The sequence below is a fragment of the Camarhynchus parvulus genome, chromosome Z (genome assembly GCF_901933205.1).
Source record: "Camarhynchus parvulus chromosome Z, STF_HiC, whole genome shotgun sequence".
NCBI classification, from domain to species: Eukaryota; Metazoa; Chordata; class Aves; order Passeriformes; family Thraupidae; genus Camarhynchus; species Camarhynchus parvulus.
In genome coordinates, this window is record NC_044601.1 from 43,741,124 (window position 1) to 43,750,495 (window position 9,372).

Here is a 9,372-nt window from a genome sequence, read left to right on the forward strand (position 1 = left end):
TATTTGCAAATACTTGGAGGCCTGATCTAGCAGTAAGGTGTGCTATGTTGGTTTTCTGACTGTTGCCTTAGGAAGAACAGAGATTTTTTGCAGAAGTTTTTTTTTGTAAATGTGCATTTATAGGAGATTGTCTTTGACTTGAAGCTGACAAACTTTGTTGTCTGAAAAATCACCTCTCACAAAAAAGAAGGAAAAAAAAGCAAAGAAAATTCTCCTTCCAGTTAGTTACAGTCTTAGACATAACTAAGAGATACTGTATATTAAAACATAGACATACCCCTGCCCCTAGAAACAAAACTGTCATCTGAGGTCAACAGTTTACATTAATAAGATATTTTAAATTCTCATTTTCAGATATTTCTGTTGCAGGTTGATTTCTTTTTTTGTATATTACCCCAGCCACGAAAATTTGCAAGTGGAAGCAGTCTTACAGTCAGACAAGCCCCTGTGGAACAGCTGCTCACACAGGACTGTCCTTGTACTTGAGCAGCATTGCCTGCAGAATTTAACACTTGTCACGTTTACAGATTTCCAGATTCAAACCTAAACTGAGCAGGTGTGTGATTAGCTAATTAACACAGCCAGCTGAGCTTTTTAAAAATTAATTTAAGTATAAAATATATTACATACAGATAGCAGTTTTAATACTTCTGGATGAGGTCGTTCCTCCTAATTTGGAAGCAGCTTCAGTAGGAATAGATATCTATTTAGCATCAACAGGATTGTATGATAGTCTAATGAAAGTCAAATCATGTTATTCAGCAAATATTTATGTTTAAGATTAGGAAATATCTGTAGGTTTTTGCAACTCAGTTCCAAAGTTGAAGAAGTTTCAGAACATAAGATGTCTTGCTGTAGTAAGTTTATAAAATACCCTAATGCTATTGTTTTGGAAAAAAATAAGTATCATTGTTCTTTGTTTTGACTGTTGTTAGTTCTGCATTTCTTGTAGAAATAACTTTTTTTTCTCTTAGCAGCAGCTGGAGCTGAGTTATGCTCTGTATCTTCCTAGTAAAATTTGTTTAAGTACAACCATTAGGGACAGAAATTTGCATTAAGCTGCTGGTATAAACTTCAGTATGCTATAAATGCAGCCAATCCACTTTTTACCAGGGCAGCTTCTTTATTGGTCCACTGAAAAATGTTCTCTCTGCAGTGATCCTCCTCGTAAGAGTGATCTGCTCTTTGTTGTATGCTTGGTAGGAAATGCGAGTGAAACTTGGGATGGATTGTAAAGGTTTATTCCCTTCAAGCTTGATTGGCTTTTTTTATCATGTCTTAAGTAAAAAGTCTGCTCCTGCAAAGGTAACCTTCTCCATTTGGCTGGGGGAAGGAGTCATGAGGTGATCATGTGCAGCACACCTCCACGCTTCCCTCTCAGCAGTTCCTCCTCTCCTCTCTGGCAGCTGCTAGATTGGAGGTGAACTCTATGCTGCACTGTGTTGGTCCAAACCAGATTCCACTTCAGCTGTTTCCAAATAAAAATAATCCTCTTTCCAGGTTGAGGCTGCAGTAAATTGCCAACATTTGTTAACACAAAGCATACTTGTGAGGATGTGTATTGATGACATAGGACCATAATTCTCAAAAGGTCTGATTTCAGACAAGTGCTTTTATTAACATCCCTGTTATATGCCACTCATGGACAATATCCCCCTGATGCATGAATTGCAGCCTGGAATAATGAGGACATATTAGGAGCTCTTAGGAAATGAGATGACACTTCAACATGACCATGACTAAGGTTTATGACTGATATCATAGTGGTGGGGTCACTCTGATCTCTTGTGGAGTGATTTTCCACACGTTACAGAATACATGCAGAAAAGTTCCTTAAATCATATGTAGTAAGAAGATCCTGAAATCCATAATAAAAATGTTTCTCCAAATTCTGCAGTGCAGAGTATCAGATGAATGTGAAGTATATGTATCAGGAATGCATTAAAAATCTGGTTTTGTCTAAGGATAAAAGTGCATTTGACCTCTTAGGAAAAATGGAATTTAGCACAATCTGAACAAATGTTTTTCTGTTAGCAACGCCTGCTGTTCCCTAAAAGGATAGTCTAGTTGTTCATGGGATTTTTATTTCATTTGTTGCTTGTACAGTCTCACAATTTCTTCACGAATAAGAGTAAAGAAATTGATACTTCAGCCTCATCTTTCTAGCTCATAGAAGTGACAGAGAAGACAGGATCCTCTTTCTGAGCAAAAACATTCCATTTTCTAGCTTATAGACCACAGATAATGCATGTGAAATTGCTTGGGAAAGGTCTCATGATTTCTTGGGAAAGTTACAGAAGAGCTGCTTCATTCTCATTCTTTCTTAAATCAGGTTAATGTAAAAAGCAGCCTCTATATATCTTGAATCAAGGCACAGTATTCTTTAAGTTGCCTAGATGCTTTATAATCTAGGCAACTTGATTTAGAAATTTATATTGGTCTTGATACGGTGTCAATAACAATATTTGCACAAAAGAATAAATTTTAAATTTTTTATTCTATCTTGCATTTTCAAATTATTTGATTCTTTGATAGTCTTTCAATCCAGTCATTTGGTCATTCCTGCGACTTCCTGTAGTTCAGAGATTCCTAGATAATATGCTGCAAATATTGAGAATAGTTGGAGGTTAAAAGAAGTGCCAAAATCTGTCTGGTTTAATCTTCACCATGTTTTGAAGTAAGAAAACCAGGAAGGCATGCTTTAAATGCAAGTTGAAAGTCAAAGAGGCATCTGAAATGTAGGAAGGGCTTTTTGAACCCTCCAGGAACTGGATTTATATAATAAATATGTATAGCTTATCTATAAGTCCTTTTGTATTCTGGCTTCTTCACCTTGCAACAGGTCTGGTTGCAGGCAGATGTTATTCCTTCAGAGTTTTGGTGATCCAGTCTACTCTGAATGTCATTGAAGTGGTGGAAAGTGGTGTTTTGCTGCTTTTCTACAATGACATGCAAGCAGCTCTTTAACATAAATACCTATATTGCTTCAAAGCTGGTGCAGGTGGTTTGCCCACAACAGGTTCATATTTTGTCCAGAAACTGTAATTCCATTGTTTTTTTCCAAAAGATGGATTTTCACTCCTGTAAAAATGTAGCCTGTAAAAGGCTGGCTATGTGTTGTGCTGTGTGTTTCTCAAACCTTTTTAGAAAGCTTTTAGAACAAAGATATTTATAGAGAAAAATATTTTTCAACTTCCAGGTATAACTACACCTCCAGATATAATTAGAATGTGATTAGGCTGGTTTCCTCTAATTTCAGTAATTTCTCAGCATTTTTGCTTTAACATTTTCCTAGGCATTGTGACAGAAGGGGAGAACTTAACATTCTTAATATCTTTTCACCATCTGTGTCATTTAGGTTGTTCTGATGCATCTGCCATTGCAAAGCAAAGGAAGTCTTCATACCTGGGGCATGTCTTTTATTCCTGGTTAGCTTTCTGACTGGAAATGTAACCTAGTATGATTACAGCAAGGAATACTGACTTGCACAAGGCTATAGGTATCAATGACATTAAGCACCATCTGAATGCAAGTTGCTCAGAAGAAGTCTGTGAAAAAAAGACAACCAAATAATTTTATGAGACTGAGACTTCCACAGTTTCAACTGCCAGAAGTATTCCTCTGTGGGTTAGTTTTCTTTTCTGAAAAATTCATGGACTTCACTTTAACAATCTTAGGTCTGAAAATGAGGATGAAAATAAGCAAAAATCCCTTAACAATTCTTAACATCTGACAAGGTATTACCAAATGAGTACTTTGAGTCCAAGTAGTACAGTTGGTAGCATCACTACTCTTACAGTAAAGAATTTCTTCCTAATAGCTAATCTAAACATGACCTCTTTCAGTTTGAAACTATTGCCCCTTGTCCTGTCATTATCTGCCCATATAAAAAGTCTCTCTCCCTCTTTATTATAAACCCCCTTAAGGTACTGGAAGACTACAATGAGGTCTCCCCAGAGCCTTTTGTCCAGGATGAACAAGTCCAGGTCTTTCAGCTTGTCTTCACATGAGAAGAGCTCCAGCTGTCTGATCATCTTCATGGCTCTCCTCTGAATCTGCTCCTACAGTCCACGTGTCTTTTCTGAGCCCATGCAGCACTCTAGGTGGGATCTCACAAGGGCAGAATTGAGGGGCAGAATCCCCTCCCTCTCCCTGCTGGTGCTTCCTTATGGTGCAGCCCAGGACAGGATTGCCTTCTGGGCTGTGAGCACACACTGCTGGGTCATGTCCAACTTTTCATCCAGGAGAGCCCCCAGGCCCTTCTCCACAATGAGCTCTTCTCCCAGTCTGTACTCATATCTGGGACTGCCCTGGCCCAGGGGCAGCACTTCACACTTGGACTTATTGAACCTCAAGAGATTCCCATGGGCCCATTTCTCAAGCTTGTCCAAATCTCTCTGGATGGGATCCTGCCTTTTCAGTGTCTCAGCTTTGTGTCATCTATGAACCTACTGAGGGTGCACTCAGTGTCACTGTTGGTGTCATTGATGAAGATATCGAAGAGCACCAGACCCCAGACCTCTGTCTGCCCTGAGAAACACCACTCCTCACCAGCCTCCACCTGGAGGGTTCACAAGAGCCACTGACCACAGGTCTCTAGCTGTGTCTGTCCAGGAAATTCCTTATTCACTGAATAGTACTTCCATCAAAGACATGTCTTCCCAGTTTGGAGGTAGTGGTGTCATTAGGCACCATTACCTCCAAAGGTAGGTATATAGGCCTTACAGAAGGAGACAGGAGATATCTGTCTTCCCATGTCAATCATTGCTGTCACTTGACCATAGAAGACCACCAGATTAGTCAGGCTTGATTTGCTCTCAGTAAAATTTGCTGGCTGCCTCAGATCACCTCCTTGTCTTTTCTCTGCCTCAGCATATCTACAAGGAAAATTTGCTCCATAATCTTCCCAAACATGTACGTGAGGCTCACTGGTCCATAGTTCCACAGATCTTCCTTTCTCCTGTTTTTTAAAAATGGGAGTGATGTTTCCTTTTTCGAGTTTCTTCACCTGTCTGCCAGGATATTTCAAGTATGGTGAAGAGTGGCTTGGCAATATCAGACACTTTCCTCAGGACCTGGAAGTGCATGTCATAAGATCTGATAGACTTGTGGCTGTTCAGCTTCACCAAGTAATTCCAGACCTGTTCTTTGCTTATAGGGGGAAGGACTTTTGTGGGAACCCAAAACATCCCTCTGGCTCTCCAGGATGGCCAAGATCCCTGCCAGGGGGCTCAGAAGCCCTGGCATGGAGCCCAACAGACCTGTGGGTTTGATTATGACCTGTGGAGCAAATTACCAAGCTTATATGAAGATCAGCAAGCCACAACAGTTTAGGTACAATAATAGTGAAGTTATCACAGAGTGGAAAAGTAGATTTTAGGGGTTTTGGTATGGGGGTTCAGGAGGCAAGATGGAGGGAACTGGGCATGTCCAGCCTTTCTCCTCCTTCTTCTTGGCCTCCATCTTCTGCTGTGATGTTGGCACTTTTAGATTGGTTTAGAGTAGAAGCTCACTGTCTAACATAGGTGATAGGTATTGGAAAGTAATTGTAAACATTGTATAAGTAGTTTTTAGTATAAAGACATAACACCGCCCTGGGGGCAGGCAGTATGCCTGGAACTCTCCTGCTGGACAGACCTCGGCAGGCCAGGAGAAAATATTTTATAGATAAGGAGCAATAAACAACCTTGAGACCTAGAGCTGAAGAGCTCCAACTCATTCTTCAAGTGCCGGGCTGGGAAAAGAGACTTTTAACATTCTCAGGGTCGCAGCGACAGAAAAGGCCCCGAGAGACTTTGATCCTTCAACAGCCACAGGTAGAACGAGGGACTTGAGAGAAGTGGGAAGCCTGACTGCCTGTGCAGACTGAGGCAAAGAACTCGGTGAGTACCTCAGCCTTCCAGTTTTCACAAGTTCACCCTTCTCACTTACTGGGATGCATACACTCTACTTGGCCTTTCTTTTCTGACCTGTGTTCTTATAAAATCCCTTCTTGTTGTTCTTCACATCTCTTGCCAAGTCCGGTTCCAGCTTTGCCTTGACTTTCCTGATGCTATCCCTACACATCCAAATTATATCCCAGTCGTCTCCCCAGCTTACCTGTCCCTACTTCCACAGGCTGTACATTTCTTACTTACTCCTCAGTTTGATGAGCAGATACTCAGCCATGCCAGTTTCCAGCCTGAATTCCATGATTTCCTACACATTGGGATAAAGATCTCTTGTGCTCTAAGAGAGTTCCCATCAGCCCCTCTCTTCTTAGGGACCTTTTTCACCAATTTTTTTCCAACAGCTTGAACTCTTGCAAAGTTCAGGATCTTGATTTTGCTCCTTGCCAGGCCCAAACTCCTTGAGATCATGAACTCAGCCAGGGTTGATGTTACAGCCTAGGCTGCCTCTGATCTTAACTCCTTTGATATGCTCATCCATCACATTGGTGAGTACCAAGTACAGTAATGTCTCACCTCTGGTTAGTTTGTGCTAGAAGTTGTCTCCCACACTTTCCAGGAGTCTCCTGGTTTGCTTGCTGTATTGATTTCCCAGCAGATGACCAGGTGGTTGGAGTCCTCATCAGGATGAGAGCTTTTGAGCATGGTGTTTCCTGTATCTGAAGCAAAATGCATTGTTGACAGGCTCCCTCTAATCAGGCAGCCTATAACAGACTCCTGTCACCAGGTGTCCTTTGTTAATCCTGTCCTTGGTTTTCACCTACAGGGTCTCAGTCTGTTTATGGCTGTTTATCAGGGACACCTCTTCACAATCTAACCCTGCCTTAATATTGAGCACAACACCTCCACCCCTCCTTCCCAGCCTGTCTCTTCTGAAAAGATTGTGGCCCTCAACTGCAATGCTTCAGTCATATAACTCACGTTCCATGTTTCTGTGATAGCCATTAGGTCATACTTTTCTAACTGCACCATGGTTTGCAACTCCTCTGGCTTGTTACCTGTGCTGCATGAATTGGTGTACAGTCACTTCAGCTGGGCTATCCACCTTGTCATCTCCTGGGAAGAGCCCTCTCTAATTCTTTTGGGATGATTTACAGGTATTTCCGTGCTGTTCCCTAAAGTGCTGTTGTTCCTGGTTCGTTTCTGATAACCCAGTAGAACATCCTCTTTCTCTGCAAAAAGTAGTTTAAAGCTCTTCTAATATGTTTTGCCAGCTTGTTCCTCAGAATAAGTGTCTTAATGCTTCAGTACTAAGGCTTGCTTAAGCAAAGCACAGAGATGTAGCAGTGTTTATAAAATGTATTCCTAATTCTGCAGAACCCTGAAGGCCAGAGCATGAAAAACCATCGGGAAATAAGAGAAAAGAAAGGAATATTTTGCAGAGTCTAATAAGGTCTATTCTTTTTTGTGAGAAAGCTTTTGAATGCGTGACCATGTTCTCAACAACAAACAATGCCTAAATAAGCAAGTAAGGTCAGCTTCTTAATAATGATAATCAAGGTCAACATATTTAAAAGTGCTAACTACTAATTACAGAAATATGGGGCCTAATCTTACAGTCCTTCCCACAGAATTTTCTTGGCTACACTAACAGTGCTCACCAGAGTAGATATTGGAATCATAGAATGGTTTGTATTAGAAGAGACCTCAAAGATCCTTCCATACCAGACTCATTGCCATGGGTGGGGACACCTTCCACTAGACTGGGTTTCTTGGAGCTCCATCCAGCCTGGCCTTGAACACTTGCAGGGACAGGACGTCTACAGCTTCTCTTGGGCACCGGTTTCTGTGCCTCACCACCCTCCTAGGAAAGAATTTCTTTTCAATATCTTACCTAAATCTACTCTTTCAGTTTGAAGCCATTCCCTCTTGTCCTACCACCAGAAGCCCTTGCAAGAAGTCCCTCTGTAGCTTTCTTCTAGACCTCCCTTACACAATGGAAGACTGCTTTAAAGTCTCCCAGAGTCTTCTCTTCTCCAGGCTAAGTCCCGCTCTCACAGTATATCCTTATAGGAGTGGGGTTCTATCTCTCTCTGATCATATTTGTGTCCTTCCTCTAGACCTGCTTCAACAGGTCCTTGTCCTTCTTATGTTGGAGCTCCAGTTACATTATATATAATGTTTCCATAAGTGATCCATTCATAGATGCAGACAAAAATTATCTCATTTTACCTTCTTCAGTCATGAAGGATATACTTGGGCTTAAAAGCATAATTTCTTTAGAAGCTCTTGGAGCAGATTCAAAGGTGACCAAAACTCAGGTGTTCCCAATTTCGTTGATTGTTTAAGGTTTCCCTTCTGCAGAGTGATTTAAACTGAGCTGGCAAACGGAGTAGATGAAAACAGGCAGACTTTAATCTTATTTTCATTGTTTATGACAGATTGGGTGGTGCCTGGAGGAAGGTGCATGTATAAACAAGCTCTAAGGTAAAATATTGGCAAGTCTGCAAATGCTGAAAATTGAGCATGCATCATGCTGAAATGATGCTTTCTCAACACAGAAAAACAATTTTTGTAGGTGTTTGTCTCAGAGATGTTTCACAAGATGTCTAAGGTTTTTGGAAGAAGTGATACAGATGCCAGACTTGTTAAACTTTCTCTAAAGATTAACCTGTACCCACTGAAAATGAAATTAAAGGTGCTAACTAGTAATTCCCTACTCTCAGTAGGGAAAATAAGTTCATTAGTTTTGCTAATTGAAATGTGTTAGGTAAATTTAGATGAAACTCAGCCACTTTTCCTTCCCTACAAGTTCTTCACTGCTGTAACGTTTTCCCCGGTACTCAGATTTGCAAGAGGTTCTTTTGCTTTTAATGCTGAAAAGTGAGAATTTGTTTCAGCTCCTGCTCAACTTTTTCTGTTGCAAACCTTCCTTTCAGAAAATATATCCAACTTCCTGCATCTCTCTGGTCAGGGGACAAAGTATAACTCTGTGCTAGACTTAGTTTTGTATGCTGAATGGGTGTTTTCTTAACTTTTGCAAATACTTGAATAATTTTAATTTCATTCCATTGTAAATTTTCACTCAGATTTGGGTAAATATGATATTAACTAGCATTTTCCGTTTCTCTATAATTTTTGGAAATGAGCAAATATTGCCCTTGTTTTGCAGGCTGGCAGTCAGGACAGAATTGTTACGTCATTTAAGTCAGTTGTTAAGTCATGGAAAAGTTTAGGCACCTAGAAACTAAGTGGAAGCATGGAATCCATGAGGCCAACAGAACATTAGCCACTGAGGTGGGTGGGCATTTATAGCAGAGTCAGGTACAACAGGTTGCTCAGTGCTGCGTCTGTTTGGTTTGAATATCTCTAGCAACAGAGACTACCATCTTCTATGGAAAACCTGTTCTTGTGTTTGGTCACCCTCACAGTATTTTTTTTCCTCATGGTTAAATGGAATGCCGTACTTTGATTTGTTCTTACT